This window comes from Epinephelus lanceolatus, chromosome 1 (assembly GCF_041903045.1).
Source record: "Epinephelus lanceolatus isolate andai-2023 chromosome 1, ASM4190304v1, whole genome shotgun sequence".
Taxonomy (NCBI): domain Eukaryota; kingdom Metazoa; phylum Chordata; class Actinopteri; order Perciformes; family Serranidae; genus Epinephelus; species Epinephelus lanceolatus.
In genome coordinates this window covers 50,502,501-50,518,327 of record NC_135734.1, presented here as the reverse complement: position 1 = coordinate 50,518,327, position 15,827 = coordinate 50,502,501, and positions in this window count along the sequence as shown.

Below are 15,827 nucleotides of genomic sequence, written 5' to 3'. Positions count from 1 at the left end.
TATCTCTGCTCCATATGTAGATTTAAACTGCTCATTTTAAGGTAACAAAAACACAACGATTCCTGTTTTCAGGTGATTATACACAGAGAATTCTGATATAATATTTATTCTTTGCCAACATATCCCCCTAAACCCCACACACTGGACTTCAGGTAGGAGACTGCTCCTTTGTTAAGCTTTTTTTTCAGCCTTTTACAGCCCAGAAACCAAACAGTAAATTTAATTTAGCCCTGGACAAACTGTCTGTTTGAAACATACATCAGACTCCTAAAGTCATGACCCTTCAGACACAACCTCACAGCCTGTTTTGTACAGACAACTACAACTTTACTGTTGCTATGTGACAAAAAAAGCAGCAACACTCCCCTGTCTGTGTTTCATTCAGTCTGCAGCGAGCGCACCTGTCTGCCTGCCCCTCGTAAAGCTTCTCAACCATTGGATGGAGCCATCTGCGCCGAGCGAATGACTTGTTTCTCTTGGAGACGGAGTGATGTAAGCATTTCCTTTAATCAAAGCTGAGGCATGCCAGTGGTATTACCCCCTCTCTGAAAACCTGAACTGACAAGGCGAAGGTGGGGAGAGGCTGAGCAGGACTGGACTTTAACTGCTTTAAAGAATTCTGCTGCTCTTTCCAAACCAGGAAACTTGGATTAAAAATTACAAACTGCAGAGCCTGTGAGGAAATGTTACACTTAGCGTCTGGATAGATGTATTAAGACAGACTTTGAAGACAGGAGCTTGGGAATATCAGCACTGTTCACTTTGTGTTTTAATCCCAGAGCAGCTCATTTGTCCTCAGCACACAAGTTGAGTTTGGAAAGCACTTGTTGACACCATCCAGGAGGGAAAGTGTCCTCCAGCAGCTGCGGAGCCCCCAATTTATTCTCATTAATACATAATAAAACCTGTATTTTAAGTCACAGTGCTGCAGCAGTTTGTATTATCACTTCCAGAGATGTTAAACTTCAGATTTATATTTTGAATCAAATGAAATATGTTTGTTCAAAGGCAGTGATTTATAGTGCTTTTGATTTGTGTGTTGGTTAACAATCAGCCCCTTTCTGCTCAGGAAGGAACCCATTCGCTCCGACATGACAGACCCAAATTTAGCTGCATTCAACAAATGCCAGTTACAGATAAGAAGTATTCACAGTGTTGTTTTTTCTCAACCTGAGACCCACTTTAAAAATTCAAGGCTGAACCCTGGGATGATTGTCCAGACACATAATGCGTCTCTCAGTGTTGCTGTTTAAAGTTTCTGGGACACCCTGGTAGCTCACTGGGTAGAGTCTGCACCATTAAGTCCTCAGTATCCAGTCTGACCCAGGCCCTCTGCTGCATGTCATCGCCCTTTCTTGTCCCTCTCTTTGACTATCCAATAAATCATGTCCCTAGAGCCAGTCTGCAACGCCAGGGGTCAACACGCCCAGGGCCCCGACATTGCCCACCAATGCACCCAATCCTGATTCCTGTCCCTGCAGGTGGTAGGCTCACAGGGCGGCAGCTCCATGTTGATTATTCAGGTTGAGCCCAGCCGGGCCCCATGGCCCAAGGCTCGGCCACCAGACCCCTGCTGGCAAGCTGCCCCCCTGGTCTGGCTCAGGGGGAGGCCCCGGTGTCCCCATACCAGGTGAGGCACTCCAAGTCCAAATATTTTTAGCCTAGTTCAATAGCTGATCAGCCGTTAATGCTGTTTGACGCAGTGCTGAGAGAGCGTCCCCACGAGAGGCTCTTCTACTGGTCTCTCTGCCCACTTGGCACTAACTAACACAGCACAATGTGATCTCATCACTACCTGACAAAGTTTGCCGTGTGGGGTCGAAGACACCGAGCCGTTAATCTCACACCGACATCCAAAGCAGAATCCTGCACGGGTCCATTTTTGAAAACCCTCACCTGCCCATACCCATAAAGCTCAAAACCAGAACTGACCCATTACCCTTCTGTGGGTGTGGTTAGTAGTCAGGTGCAGGGGAGAGGTGTGGGGGGATGGCTCATGAGAGTAGCACCAGGTGAGTTGATTGACACAGCTGCTGCTGGTTTGTTCCGATTACATCTCTCATCTTCGATGCAGTGCTGGCCCTCGGATGACTCCAGCCCAGATCAAGGAGAAGAACACTGCCTGAGTTTTGGTTTAAGACCAAATGGAGACCTGTTGGAGGAGCCAGGCAGCCGTAGACACATGGTGTTGACTGATTTTGTTGCCTTGTGCTGGGCAGCAGTGAATAAAAGCATTGCATTAAACGGAGTGCTGAATCTGTGCGTCTGTGCAGGGGAACTCACAGGGGTAGCAAGACGGCTACACCTTCATTATGTCTAAGTCAAAGCCGCACCCGCCTGCACCTGTGATTAAACACACACAGGCTCCAGTCCCTCACATGAAGCTGGTTCTCCGTTCTTGAATTGGACGTCTCTTTGACTGGATGGTGAAAACATTCAATCACTGCCAGGTTAGGAAACATGTTAGCATGCTCCTTCCACCACCATCAAACCTCCAAAGGATCCGAACTCCGTGCAGGCTGCCACCTCATCCTCGGGCTGCAAAGTTTCATGGCTGGAGTCCTCCACGTCGGTGACCAATGTGACCACGGGGTCAAAGGTTACACTTGTGTCATTGACTTACAAAATAAAATGATTTAGATGTTAGAATATTACACATATACTGCACAGCTTTTTACTTTGGTTTATTCTGAAAAATAAAGAATAGATTTTTGTTCTCACCCGCTGCCTGCCCGCGTGGAGATCATTCTTACTATACCCAGAAATTTATAAACATACATACCTTTACCTGTTATGCACCAGGTCAGTACCTATCGGGTACCTGACCTGGTGCAGGACTCTGACCCAAATGGTTCGACTCTGTTGTCAAACCTGAGAACCTGTTTGACAAATAGTCAAGAACATTAGCGCAGCTCAAAAGCTGACCAGTTTTTGGTGCTATACAAAAAGTCAAAGGATCGCAAAAGTTACAACGTAACGTTAGAGGAACATAAATTTCTGAACCAGAATCTCATGGCAGTAGTTATTTAGATATTTCAGCGTGGACCAAAGTGACCGACAGTCGTGCTGCCATAAGAAACTTAAAGTATTTCATTCTGCAAATATCTTCAGAATCATCATGATTTTCATTTTCTAAGCATTTGCCTGTATTTGGTTTTAAGGTTAAAGTAAAAAGCATCACTGGCATGTTTCAACAGTCTTCAAAGAGCTTCTGAAGTTCTGGTCACAGAGAAACTGAAGTCACCGTCATGTCAAACTGTTTGTCAGCGCTACCGCAGCTCTGTAAGCAGAACTGTAACAACATGAAGGAGGTATTGAGTAGAGTGTTGTTAAATGCACATTGGGAAAGAGTATTCCCCACAGAGAGAGCGCCTGGCTTTAATTATCACACATTTCCACGCATTATCCCATCTGAGATACAGGCACTGGATTATACAAACAGCTGATTTAAATCTCCATGTATGATTTATGGTGACTGATATTTCCTATGATTTATGACGGTGTAAAAGTGCGCTGGCTCGACAGGAAATGAAACATAATTGGGAAATTGACTTCACGGTATGCTTTCTGCTATGTTTTTTCCTCCTATCACGGAATGGGATTGTTTGAGGAGGAACACAATGGCTTGGAAGGCAGACTCTTGTTGGGGATAATATTACTGCTCTTGGAAGAAAAACCTCATATCTTCAGTTTGACATTTTTCTTAGTTCTCGCTCAACAGTTACAGACTTGTTGCTGTAAAGATCTTATGCACACACAAGAAAACCCTCTGAAATATGTTTTTTTTCTTTCTCCTTAATTAACAATTAATTATATCCCTCTGATAAAATGATGGTACAAAAGTCATCTGGGCTTTTTAACTAACTTACAGAAACACTGTCTTCCTGTCATGATCCCTATCCAACAAGTCCTTCAGGGCAGTGGTGATCCCAGCCCATTTGGTGCCCTCAGTGAGCCTTCCCCAAATATTTACCGTTTTTTGCTAATAATATGTTGGTTTCATCTTAAAGGACAACTTCGATATTTTTCAACCTGGGCTCTATTTCCCTATGTGTATGTGTGCGTATGATTCATGGGTACCACTCGTTCTAAAATTGGTTCAGTGTTGAGCCGCGAAACGAGCTAAAACGGTAATGGGGGCAAATGCGTCCCGTATAAAAGTGCTTTTTTTCGCCACTGACCGGTTCAGATCGGCAGTGTTATCTCTGTAGATAGCATATTGTACACTGAAATATTTTGAAAGACACGTGCCTCTCATAGAGATGCCAAAGGACGCCTTCAGTGTCAGAATCTAGTGATGCGCGGGTCGGGGTTTTTTCGGGTCCCGCATTTATGAAATAATTTGACCTGCTCCATCCCGCCCGCACAACCACATCTATTAACGTACCCATCTTGTGGCTCTCATGCTTGTATAGCTCATCACAGGAATTGCACTTCATGTAGCCAATGCTGCTGTCGTCTGCTGCACTAACTACCTCACAGAAATTATCCCAAACATGAGATTTAGCAGCTTGGCCTTCTTTTCTTTTAACTCTGTACTCTCCCGACCGTAATCTTTGCCTCACTTCTTCTTCCATCTTCACCGCTTCATTGATTCTGGTTTGTTGTGGCCGCTGCTTGGCGCTTTTGTGATGTCAGGTTGGAGGTTACGTTACGTAACATGCATTTACCTAACCTACAACAGTGTTGTTAACAAGTAGGCTATATCCAACATATTTAATCCTTAATGACCCGCCCCGCCAATAAAGTGAACATTTCTTGACCTGACCCAACCCGATCCGCGGGTAACCTGCAAGACCTGCGGGTTACGGGTCGGCCTGCGCATCACTATCAGAATCACTGTAACAAAGCCCCTTTTTCATCAAACATTTTCAGTTTGGAGCCAGCAGTAAGCCTTCAGACATGGTACCTAGACCCTCGGTCTGTTCAGACAGTCCTCTTAAATGTGGGCGGGGTTGTTGTCACTCACTGCTCCGTCCAGCACTCGCTGTATTTCCTCATCAGCAGTGACACAGATGGAAGTCTGCAACTGGTTTATCGTCCACAGAACGAGGCTGCACGCCCACATTTTCACAACAAAATAGAACAGGCTGCAGTGAGAGTCTCTCTCCATGGGATATTTAAAAATAGCAGCTTTGTGCATTTAGTCCTTCTCAGGCAAGCTCAGGGGTTTAGTGTTGCTGTAGCCCACAGGAAGTGAGGATTAGAATATATGACCTTAACGTAATCCGCTCCAAATTAATCTATATTTTTAAAGTCATTACTAAAAGTGTGTGTCATATAAAAACTAAAGTGATGCTCAAAGTTGTCACAGTGAAATTTAAGGTGTGCTGATGGATTCACGTCATCAACTCATGCATTGAGTAACATTACAAGTTAACGTTCCACCTTAAAAGTTGCCGGCAGTCAGAGCAATGATATAAGTTATGTTTTCTCCAACTACAGCTGCTGTGAGAGGCAGCAAAGATCATTTCATTTTATAGCTATAGTGTATTAATAAATGTAAAACTCTCCACAGTATGAACAGTGGTTACATGAGCCTCAAAACCAGCCACTGAGCAGAGTGACCGTCCTCTACTGACCAATCAGACTGCAGTGTTCACAGCTCCACCTTTTAGTACCAGATCTGTGTGCTAGGTACCCCAACAGAGGGGGGACCAAACATGGGGACGCTAAGGAACGCTTCTGTTGGGACCATCCACAACTTTTACTGTGGAAAAATGTGTACTGAACTGAACTGTACCGGACTGCTTGGTGGAAACGCAGGGCGGTATCAGTGTTCTCATCTAATTTTAAGCAATAAGTGTATCACCCAAAATGTGGAACTGCTCCGTTAAGGTCAGGAAAACATTAGATTAAAATAAATTCACTTAACTGTAGGTTGAGATTGGGGAGTGATCATCGACATGTCAAGAAGAAACTAATGTTGACTGTTGGTAGGAAACAGGAAGCGATCAGCAGTCTGCTGTGTAATAGATCGATGTTTGATTGTTTTGTTGACCCATGCATCCCATTCAACCTCCTTCCTACACAGAATTTGTGTGCAGTGAGAAGATGGCATAGGGAGGACTTTCTCCTTTAATCACCAGGTATCAGAACAACAACTGATCTCTGCCACAGAACAAGAAAACCTGCTCGAGCAGTGATCCAGTAGAAACATCTGACGAAGGTGTAATGCATCACAAAGTTCAACAATCGTGCCTTTTGTTTCTTTCTTGGCCTCAGCAGTCGCTCAGCTGAATCAAACTCCTTCATGTTTGAACCAGAAATGAAACAGAATAAAGAACATAAAGGTCAGAACAGTTGAATCAACGTTGTCAATCACAAAGTTTGACACTGTTTGGATGAACAGTTTTAGATGAACCTAAAGTACTTTTCCTCTCACAACGGACATCATGGAAACGGACTCTCCATATTATTCCATAATGCAGTTCCATTGGCCCGTTGCCACAGCCGTCCCCGCCCGGCCTTTGGCCCACAGAGCCCATAATCAGATTACGTTGTAGTGAACTCTGCGGTTCGCCTTCTCAAGCCCAGAAATCTGTAGTAAAGCAGAAACATGGATTGTTTACGGGTTTCGGGTTTCCTTGTCGCTGTTTGTGGCCGGGAATTGTGGCAAAGTGTCAGGCCGAATCCAAGTGAACAGGATCAAGAACCCGGTTGAAGAGGGCTATTGTGTTTCCCCACTCCGATGTAATCAGAAACATATGCCCTCCATCTTCAACGCTGAAAAGGGAGGCTTGTTTAACAGGGCTTAACTTCATTGAACACAACTTTAATGGTTGCCCCTATTACACGATTTAACAATGATGTTTCGGGAAGGCTTGCAAAAGCATTTGTGTGTGTGTGTGTGAGTGTGTGTGTGTGTGTCCCATGAGAGGACCGTACACACCCGGAAGGCTTGTGTTCCCACTGAACGCTCCAGACCTGAACAACCTTGTCCAAGGTTAGTGTTCCACATCTCCCTCTCTCTCTCACACACACACACACACACACACACACACACACCAATTTTATGGAGTGCTGCATTTTGATAATCACATATTTTCTCCCACTTTATCTGTAATCTGATTGTTTTTCAAGTTAGCAGGTAACTTCGGGTGAAATAAACATCTTTCTGATTCAGTTCTAACTGTCAACAAAGTCCTGAAAAAACACAGTAGATTTCAGCTTGAGGTGTAATGACCACAGGTCACATTTGTCACAAGTGTCTTCAATCCAGATAAAATCACACTCAGCCACATGAAGCTCATCGTAAGTTAAATCAGAAAGACTTTCTTTGTGTTTTATTCATTCACAGCTCTCTTTCTATCTCACTCCCACCGCTTCCTAGAGCTCTGATTGGGCCCAAAAAAATCAGGCCCAAATGAACAGTTTCTGTCCAAGCCCAACGTGAGCCAGACCCATGGATGAGAACTGCCATCCATCCATTTTCATCTGCTTATCCGGGGCCAGGTCCCAGGAGCAGCAGGCCCAGCAAAGTACTCCAGACAGTGACGCTTTCCAGCTCCTCCTGGAGGATCCCGAGGTGTTCCCAGGCCAGATGAGATATGCATCCCTCCAGGGTGTTCTGGGCCTCCTACCAGTGGGACGTGCACAGAACACCTAACTAACAGGAGGCGCCCAGGAGGATCCTGATCAGATGTCCGAACCACCTCAACTGACCCCTTTCAACGCAAAGGAGCATTGGCTCCACTCTGAGCTTCCTCTGGATATCCAAGTTCCTTTCCCTATCTCTCAGGTTTAGCCCAGACACCTCTTGGAGGAAACTCATTTCGGCTGCTTGTATTCACAATCTTATTCTTTCAGTCACTACCCAAAGCTTATTACCAAAGGTGAGGGTTGGGACATAGATGGACCAGTAAATTGAAAGCTTTGCCTTCCGGCTCAGCTCCCTCTTCACCACGACAGTCCGGTGCAGTGCACCCACCAAACCACCAGTCCATCTCACACTCCACTCTACCCTCAGTCGTGACAAAGACCCCGAAATACTTGCTTGGGGCAGTAACTCTCTCCCAACCCAGAGGGGCAATCCACCATTTTCTGGCAGAGACCCATGGCTTCAGATTTGGAGGTGCTGACTCTCATCCCGACCCCTTCACACTTGCTGTAAACTACCCCAGTGCATGCTGGAGTGATGAGGCCAACAGAACCAAATCATCTGCAAAAACTGCCAGTTTTTATTGGAAAAGACAAGAATCTGACCCGATTCAAGCCTATGAATGACAAAATGAGAAATTACCACTTGGCCTGATCAGACCCAAACCTGGCAGGTTTGGTCGAGTCCTGTTGAGCGTGGACAGAGAAATCAGAGCTCTACAGCTTCCTCCACTGATTATGGGTGTTCACTCTTCCAGTTAACCAAATTAATTTTGCCGCGATGTCTAAAAGGGCTTTGGTTTCTTTAGCTAATTTCAACATTTCTGACAACTGTAGGGGGGTGGAGTTTTCTCATATAACTCACCTGTTTACATTTTATTAAGGCTTAAGAGGGATTTATACCTGTGCGCCGATTTGTCTGTGTCACTCTGCGGTTACACCTCCAAAACACTAGTCGGCAGTGGAAGTTCTGTAAAGTGTAGTTCATTCAAAACACACATTAAACACACATTAAACATGGCTTAATGGCAACTGTTTCAAACACAAGTACACAAATCAGCTTCACTATAACTCGCAGCATTCACAGACAAACACTTGTCTTTATCTGGACACATTTCCCCCACAAATACAACATGCTAATATAATTAGCACAAGCCTATGGCATTTTACATTGTATAAATTAGCCTAGCAGCTAGCAGAGATTTCCTCTACTCATATGAAGCCAGGATAAATCACACACAAGACTTACAATGCTATTTTTGTGGAGGCTTTATTGTCTTCACAATTTATTGTTTCTTATCTGTGAAATTAAAGTAAATCAAAGCTTTGTTTCCACTGAGGGAAATGGTTTCAGCTTACAGAGACAGACAGGAGGTCTGCGTCACTGTGACATGTAGTTACATTTCTGGGGAGGTGCACGTCAGGCTACCATGTAGGGTACAGCATAGGTTCTACATTGACGCAGAAGTATAGATTCCGCATTGAAGTTATGCATATTTAAAGGCATGACTGCTTAAGTGAGTGTCAACACAGTCTATGAGCCAGATCCACCCCTCTTAACATGGTCACTCCTGGCTCCAAAAATCCAAGATGGAGACAGCCGAAAAGCTGAACCCGAGGCTTTGACGTGGGTGACATCATGGTAGCTACGTCCATTATTCTATAAAGTCTATGCTGGAAACACAGCATCAATTTTGCCGTTTGTTGGTCTTGAACAGTGGTCTGCAGCCTGGCAGGCATCTCTCCGAGGCGTCACCATCTCCTCCACCTCCCAGTGACAAAGTCAGCTCATCTACTATGTCACTTTGAAGACTTTGATTAAAAAAACATGCAAATGTTCTGTATTCACAGTTTGCAGAAACGAAAACTTTTTCCTCCTGACAGATGGCAGAGGTGGGAAAGACTCCCATGTGGACAACTTGTTCATATCATCAAGATGGTGGTGAGATTACAGAGGATTAAAGATGCTGTTCATCACATGACATGACACCACATCCATAAACACCTTGAACATTGAGAAATTTAAAATAAAATTCTAGTTTTAAAGGTGTTTTCTTTGTTGCTTCTCATTTCATTTAGTGCAGCTGATCACAAGATGATTAGTGATTAAAGATACGTGTCCGTCTACCCAGCGACCTCTGGATCCTTCTTTCTGCCCTGCAGTGTTTTTCACCACATCTCCTTCCAAACCTCTTTCGCTGGGTTTTTATTGCTATCAGATCTGGCTTGGCCGAGCTGACCGGTGTTTAACTTTTTAGTAAATGCGGTCGTGGTTTTCCTTGACAGATGTTAGGGAGGAATTTTATCATGTGGCCGCGCCAAAAGCTGCTGAAAGAAAAACAGGGCCGTTTTATCTGGCACGGCGTGTATGACACCTACGTTCACAGCTGTGTATGTCTTTCCCAGCATGCATGTGGGTGTGTATCTATGTGTGTGCGTGCATGTGTATGTGTGTGTAAGAGGTTTTTAATTGCATATTATCTGTGAATTTCAACATGCATTTTCTTTTCATAAAAATGTGATTGTAGGATTTGTTTGCACCCACTTTTGTGTGTGTGTGTGTGTGTGTGTGTGTGTGTGCGTGTGTGTGTGTGTGTGTGTGTGTGTGTGCGTGTGTGCACTTGAACAGGGTGGATTTTTAAAGCACACAGACCAGGTTACAATCTAAATGTACAGCTCAGAAGGGGGGTATTTTTCTTCAGAGTTCAACATCTCCGCGCCTTGGCAGAAGAGCAGCTGAGTACATTTTCAGTCCAGTTTTAACCTCCAACTTTTTTATCATGAGTTAGTGCCGCGCTGCTGCTGCTGCTGCTGCTTCGCCCTCCTCCTCCAGGAATCGCTCAAAAAAAGCCACAATTTCTGTTCTGCTGTGAAAACATAGCTCTCTTTTCAGCGCGAAGCCCGGCCTGGAAAGCATTTGATCGAGGCGTACATGTTTCGTGTTAAGATACAGTAGGTCCATTCATCTCTATTCACTTGTTGAGTGTAAGAGCAGAAGCGCCCGGTAGTGTGTTGTTACCTTTAAGGAAGAGACTTGTTTCCATGGCAGTGTCAACAGCTGCATCTTGATTCCTTTTCCTCACGTTTGTGGTTTGAGTTTCTCCTGCAGCAGTGAGACACTGGATTTCTGTGTCTCCTCTTTTTTTATCAGTATCAGTATCATTTACTGAAATACTTCACTTCTCCATTTTCACGTTCAGTGGCTTCAGTGTTAATGTTAACTTTGAGTGGTAAGTCAACAGTAATTGTTAGTTTCACACGAAACTCATTAGACTGTGAAGTTTATCCAGAGCAGCATTTTGGATTTTTGGGAGAGAAAGTTCCAGCTGAGCTGGGATGGAAAGTATCAAACCTATAATACCCTTTATTTACTTGGAGTTTGCAGCAGAGTTCTGCAAGCATCTGATTGAAGACCTGCCCTTGTCCCAGCACCACAACATCCAATACCATGCCAACCGCACATATGACCAATTAGTTTCACAACGCGACCCATCAACACAACATACCCTAACCCTGCCTTAAAGGGAAATTTCGGTTTATTTCAACCTGTCTCCTATCGTCCTAAATTTGTTTCAAGTGACTAGTGACATAGAAATAATAGTTAGCATGTTAGCCGTTAGCCTAGATACAGCTGTAGCGTCAGACCTGTTAAAACTTAATTGAACGGGCAACCTTTCAAGTGCAAAGTTAGTCCACTAAACAAGGAGCAATGGCTGCTGGAAGGATTTAGCTCTGGAGATTGGTGGTGTACCTGTGAATGCTGTACCCCAGTGCCCACAGAAGAGGAATGCCTCTGTTGCAAGGAATGGGACCGGTTGCAGTCTTAGCTAAATGGTAAACAACAAACATGGCAGCACACCGGTAAGGTAAGACAACACGTTTACATGATGTTTTCTATATGTTCTCTGACATTTATCCTAACGATATGAGGCGGTCAGTATAAAAACAAAATTGGGGAGTGCAGCAAAATGCCGCCTGCCTACTTTTGTTTATACAGAATGTGCCTTTTTCGGGGCAATGGGGGGCGTGAGCAAGTAACAAAACGTATAGCTCAGCGTGTGACGTAAACAGTGACGTGGGAGGGAAGCCGCGGCTGGTCAGTCCTTCGGTGATTCTCTCGTAAGTCGGCCCGTTCTTTACCGTCCCCGTCATCTTACGGTTAATGGCCTCTTCATTTGCGAGGACAAGGAGGGCGCGCAATTCCTTGTCTCCCCAGTTGCTCATCTTTACAGTGTCTGTCAGGTTTGTGTTTCCCTCTTGCTACTAGCTGCTCGCTAATTCCTGCTATCAGCTGTTTCCTGTTTATCCATCGCCAGTGGGTCGCACCTGCGGCGTCATCAACAGCTCCTCCCACAAGTCATCAACAGCCCCTCCCGTTGCGGAAGGCCACCTCGTTCTTTTTAAACTAAAAGGGTTCCACCAATATGTCTACCCCACGAGGTGGAAAATTGGGCACCTCGGATCAACTCGCCAATCCGGCTCTGTGTGTCCAAACGCTCGCAGCTTGCCGGCAAAACGGCCCAACATTTGCTGAAAATCTGGCAGTGTAAAAGGTGCTAATGTGTCAAATACTGTTATTTTGTCAGTGATTTCAACGTCGGACACCAGCGCACAGAGGTACCCTTTGCGGCAGTATGATATGCATCAGACTACAGCAGTTTGTGTCGGCAGCTACCATAGTATGAATAGTGAGAAAGTCCGTTAAGGGAGGATGGCAGAGGAGGTGGATGGGTCAAACAAACTATGGACTTTCACGCAGAACCTTGTTGTTTTAATAGCAATGTTGTGTGCTAGTATGTCTAGCATGCTACGTTGGTCTCTGTGGTATTTGTCCCTCCTCCACTGTAATTAAGTAAGATTGTTTTTTTTTTTGTTTGTTTGTTTGTTTCCTTGAAAAGTCGAGAAAAAAGTTTTAAAATTCCATCCATGAAAATGTGTGGGACCCTAGACAAAGGAGCGGTATTTGACTAATTAGGACAAGAACATGTTGTTGATACAAGCTATTATATTTCAAAATGAAGATAAATCAGGAACGACATAAATAAATATTCTATGTTATCATAATATTGAGCAGCAAATCTCAGTTAAAGTTGCTCTCATGTTCTGGGTGGTGCAGAAGCCAGAGCTGACACAATAGGTCAACAGTCAGAGGATTAACGGATGAAAATATTAAATTAAATCATCATTGTTTTTATTTTATTTCAAAATATTTAGAGGTGAGGCTGAATTTACGCACAGTGGTCCTTTGAGCTAAATGCTATAACATGACATGCTGATGTTTGCAGGTGTAGTGATTACCATGTTCATTATCTTAGTTTAGCAGACAGTGTTGCAGCTGGGGCTGATGGGAATGTCATTAGTTGCGCAGGTATCCCATCATAAACCAAAATACCAAACAAATTGAAACTTTGACTTGATGGCGCCAGAGGAAAAATCTGAGGATTACCAAAGTCGTTTAGACTCATCCTCTGGGGACAATGAATGTTGGTACAAAATGTCCGTCAGTACATCAAATAGCTGCTGAGATATTTCAGTCTGGACCAAAAGTGGTGGACGGGCCAACTGACTTTTCCATCCTTTTTCTTTCTATCTGCATTTTATGCTTCCTTTCTACACTCAAACTGATCTGATAAACCAACAGATAGGGGACTTTGTCCCAGCAGTGAGACTTCAGATAAACAAACGAGTCCTCATACAAGGGTGCATATTATATCCTACGAACGAGCGCCCATGAATGACATTGCGTACCTAACGGAGAGTTAAGTGTAGTTCGGGTTAGGAAAAGAAACATGGTGACGATGTACCTTACTCAGATCCAAACAAACACCTCCAGGGGAAAGTCCTGGGTAAAGTCCATTTTTTTAATTACCCATCCACCCCCTCAACCTGCCTCCTTACAAGCTCTTGGGACTTCTTTCTTGTTCACTGCCATCAGTGCATTGGTCACGTGATCGCAGCCTTTCAAAATACGCGGGATATGTACGAATTTGTATGCATTGCTTTTTTTTTTTTTTTGCTTTTAGAAAAAACGTTGTGAAAACAGTCTGACGAATGTCAAACTTGAACATTATTGCCTCGAGTTGGGTGCAGTTACAATATGCTTCTCCTTTTTTAGCCACGATCCATCGAACATCACTCTCCTGGGAAAAGTCCTGTGTTTTGTGACCCATCCACCACCCCAACCTCCAACCTTCAACATTCCCTCATAGAACGGTTCATATGATGTTCTTCGTTGTAATGCAGACACAACAGTTCGTATGATATCCTACAAATTAGTCACAAATTTTGTTACGCCCTTAACGTACAGTTACACAATTAATATAAAATTACACAACACATTCTCCCTCTGACCTTGTCACATATTAGTCTCTATATACAGACTCTACATTCAGTGAATGTAGAGTCTGTGGGCAAACCCCAGAGATCTTGCCTCAGGAAGAAGAGCGGAAGAGCCCTGGTTTCCGGTTGTAGGCTGTTTGTAGTCCGCGTGATATTGACCAATCACGTTTGAGCCGCCTGCAGTTGTTGCCAGGTTAAACGCTCTGTGCGGTGAACTAACGAGGCGGAACAGCCGATGGGTTCCGAGAATGGTCACATGTCCACGTTTGGTCATGGACTTTCCACGTCCACATATGACGTCCAAGGTACCCTGGGTGTGTTGGTTGTTGACGTTCTGGGACGCTGTGTCAACTTCAGCCTGTTACATGCATTGTCTTCTTTCAAAATACACTTCTGTTTTCACAGGAAATGTACAGTTTGCATACAGTCTCTTTCAAAATAAAAGCACTATGTCAGTACAACACCACAAATTGACGTTTTCTTTCCTTCAACAATTAACACATGTGTTTGGGTTTAGTATTAAAGAACAGGGTTTGTCTTCACAGTCTTATGGGAAGCAAACACCAGCCTCCGAGGTGAAACTTGGTGGTTGTTGGACACATTCACGACCCCTCCTGCCCGCCATACCCATACTTTCACCCCCACCGCGATTCCCCCTGATGTTTTTTTCCTTCAGCAACAAAAGCACGTGGTTGGGTTTAGGACTTTACATTCATACGGGAAACAAACACCGACCTCCCGGGTGAAAGTTGATGATTGTTGAGCCCTCTCTTTTCAGTCTTTACTCCCGTCAGCTCGTTGGTCACATGACTGCAGCCTTCCAAAATACGTGGTTTATAGACAAATTACTGGCTCTTGATTGTGTAGGATATGTCTGAGTCTTGGTGCATTACACTTCTTAGGAGAAAAGTACGAATTCTGAGATAAATATAAGACAAGATAAACCTTTATTGATCAATTCATTTTTTTTCCATTACCGATTATCTTGTTAGGGGTCACAGGGGGGTGGAGCCTATCCCAGCTGACACTGGGTGAGAGGCAGGGTTCACCCTGGACAGGTCACCAGACTATCACAGGGCTGACACATAGAGACAGACAACCATTCACACTCACATTCACACCTACGGACAATTTAGAGTCACCAATTAACCTGCATGTCTTTGGACTGTGGGAGGAAGCTGGAGCACCTGGAGGAAACCCACGCTGACACAGGGAGAACATGTCAGAGCACCTGGAGGAAACCCACGCTGACACAGGGAGAACCAGGAATCCTCTTGCTGTGAGGCAACAGTGCCAACCACTGCACCAACTTTATTTTACATTTTAATCCCCAGGTGGGAAGTTCAGTCTAAATTCTCCTCTCTTTCATTTGCAGCACGGGTGTCTTAGAAACTTTACAGTTAAAATCTGCATTGACTTCATTTTCAATGAATTTTGAAATGCAGAGATGGGAAAAAGAACATCATATTATTTACTAACTGGTAGTGAAACAGTCACTACCAGTTAGTAAATAATATGATGTTCTTTTTCCCATCTCTGCTTTTATGTTTTATGAGCCAATAAACTAAAGTTTAACCATAAACAGATCATTTCATCATCACTGAAAGACGAGAGGACTTTCTCTCTTTCACCTCTCTGTCTCCTTCACTCTCACCCTCTCATACATGCTTTCATGACCACACACAGAGCTTGACAGATACTGGACACACACACACACTCTGTGAACCATTATCATTACCAGGTGTTGAAAAGAAGAGATATCATTGCTAGTGATTCATCCATCAGCACAACTCCCCTCGTACGTACCTCCAGTTGCCAGAAGTTCTTTTTTTTTTTGGTTTTAAAGATGTAAAACATTTTGACCACCTGTGCTCCTCGGCTCAGTGCGG